The sequence below is a fragment of the Penaeus monodon genome, chromosome 10, assembly GCF_015228065.2.
Source record: "Penaeus monodon isolate SGIC_2016 chromosome 10, NSTDA_Pmon_1, whole genome shotgun sequence".
NCBI classification, from domain to species: domain Eukaryota; kingdom Metazoa; phylum Arthropoda; class Malacostraca; order Decapoda; family Penaeidae; genus Penaeus; species Penaeus monodon.
The window spans coordinates 13,260,825-13,263,324 of record NC_051395.1 but is presented as its reverse complement, the minus strand read 5'-3'; the positions used below and the strand labels follow the sequence as shown (position 1 = coordinate 13,263,324).

General features: G+C 45.1%; 1 protein-coding gene across 10 annotated transcripts in view; it reads left to right on the top strand.

The window, feature by feature from the left end:
• The window catches only part of LOC119577862 (cytospin-A-like), a 76,664-nt gene that overhangs the window by 16,946 nt on the left and 57,218 nt on the right, over positions 1–2,500 (top strand). For 3 of the 10 annotated variants that reach the window (XM_037925473.1, XM_037925472.1, XM_037925470.1), the window contains exon 1: positions 2,266–2,500. This exon is cut by the window's right edge and continues 1,180 nt beyond it. The exons of 6 other annotated variants lie outside the window; for them this stretch is intronic. The gene's annotated coding sequence lies outside the window, so the exon portion shown is untranslated. Of the gene's footprint in view, positions 1–2,264 lie in introns of those variants that run through there. One more of the 10 variants, XM_037925471.1, reaches the window with a different exon arrangement.

Sequence of the window (2,500 nt, the reverse complement as noted above, 5' to 3'; positions counted from 1 at the left end):
TTCCTTCGCCTTTCATTCTTAATTTTCTTCTTGCAGCAAACCAAAGTATTTTTCAAGTCCCCGTCGCCAGAGGATATTCTTTATTCCCGGATTTGTGTGTCTCAGCATCGCTACCTGGGATAATTTTATGCAGGAGGTGAGAGTAGCAGGAGGAGGTGGAGAAGTTAGGAAGGAGGGGGGTGCACCGGCCGCGTGATGCTGCAGGCTTCGTATCGGATCAAGGGATGGTGTGGAAATTCGCATGTCGAGTATATTTTATGCAACAACCCCCCTTCCCCCTTTCACGTATTCACACCTAACCTTGGCACGTGCGTTCTCTCTCGTCCAATGCTTCTCACGCACGCACGCGCGCGCGCGCACACACACACACACACACACACACACACACACACACACACACACACACACACACACACACACACACACACACACACACACACACACACACACACATTTTCACTCACTCCCACACACTACCACTCCCACTCCCATTCCCATTCTCACTCTCACTCTCACTCTCTCTCTCGCGCTCGCTCGCTCGCTCGCTCCCATTCTTTATTACAATCACTCATGCGTGTACTCGCCCATTTGTGAGTTAGTTGTACTTATCTTAGACACACCTTGAACCGGACACGCACTCGCACATCATACCTTTCTACCCACCATGCAAGATTTTATTTTATTTTTTTATCAACATCACAAGGCAGTATCTTGCCACTCACGCTGACTCACAGAAGGTAACACTTCCAGTACCGCCTTGCAACCGCCCTCACCTTGCGCGCTGCAGCCTTCCACGTTTCCCACATTCAGTAGACAGCTGTGAAACGTATCCTTGAGGCTCTGAATAAGGCCTTTCAGACTTTTATTTTCGTGTAGGGAGAAGCTTGCATTGTTAGGATCAAGTCGGGATGCGGGAACCGGCGAAGACAAGTGTAGTAGGTGTAGGGAGATAAATGTACATAGACGTATACAGTATACAAAGTTGACGATGTAGTCACTGATAGATGTATGCGGATGTATGTATGCGTGTAGAGATAGGTATGAGTTTAAAGATCACTGTACAGACGCATTTGACAGTTGAATACAAATGGAAAAACAAGATTTTTATGAACAGACAGCTATACTGAATCGGGGATGCGAGAAGATACAACCAGATCCATATCAGTGAATGAGTAGTTAACTTAGAAAACGTAATTTCATTGAAGCAAGAAGTATGTGATTTGATATATAGGCCCAAGGGAGGTTACGTGGTGTAGAGCGAGGGGCGCCACCGCTAGGCACAACGCATCCAGAGGCCGTGCCCTGGAGCTTCCCTGGGAACGGAAGCGGAGAAAATGGGCGACCTTGTCACCCTTAGAATCCGCTGCTATGTCTGTGGGACACCTCCTGCCCTCTTTCTTATTCTCTTCTCTGCTAGCTCTTCTTTCTCTTTGTTTCTCTTTCCCCTCTTTTGACTCCTCTGTTTGTCTTGGTTTGTCACATCGCACGAATCAGGGTTTTATCCGGTTCGGTTTGAATGAAATGAGATTCATATATACATATATCCTGCTTACTAATCACGGAGATGCTTTGATAAATATGCGAGGAATTTTAAAGCTTTTTAATAGTCAAATAGATTATGTTAATTCAGGGTCACATATGAGTTCTTGTATGTATTTAGGCAATGTCTTAAGAATAGATAATGCTCGACGATGTTCTTTTATGTTTGGTATTGCATCAGAGTTTGGTGTATTTCAAAATAATCGTAGAATGATTCAGCTGTTGATTGCTCCGAAATTGTCAATACGTTTGTTCAGATTCTACGCAAATTTTGTTTTCTTTCTGAACAGATAAGTCTGTTGGATGGAACTGTTATAGCCATCCATTCCCATAGATCGATAGGGTAACGGTAACCGTGCGATAGCCAGTATAAGGGTCGTATGTGCACATATATGTGCAGTAAGCCATTCAAAAGTGGCGGTCGGACTAGCCACCAACCACCTGCCCGCCGCGTGGCTGCCCGACGAGATGGCAACACTGCGCTCGTTCGGTGGATATTTGCCGGTTCACATTTTTCTCATCTTTATAATGCGTGTGTTATTGGAATTTAATAATACCCTTTTCAGATAAAGGGAATTTCACATCTTAGACTCAATTAAACCGATTTGCTCACAAGCACATGGGAGGTTTTGGACGCATGGAAATAAGTTGGTAGTTAAGTTTGTTGCGGTAACTGAGGGTTGCCAGCATGAGGAGCCTCGCAGCAAATTGTTTTGGTTCGGCAGTGCCGAGGTTGCTGTGGTGGGGAGCGAAGGACCGTATCTAGGCTCGCATAACGCGTCCGCCTTGTATGGGATGCCTCAAGGATTGCCGTTTACATGAAGTTTGGTCACTGAATGTGAAAGAAAACGTAGATATGTAACAGGAAAAATAGATCAGATTTTTTTTGAAAATAACCTTTTTCGAGGAAACTGTCGAGATAGACCTACACGCTGGGTTACAAATCTCACACCAGCGTTAC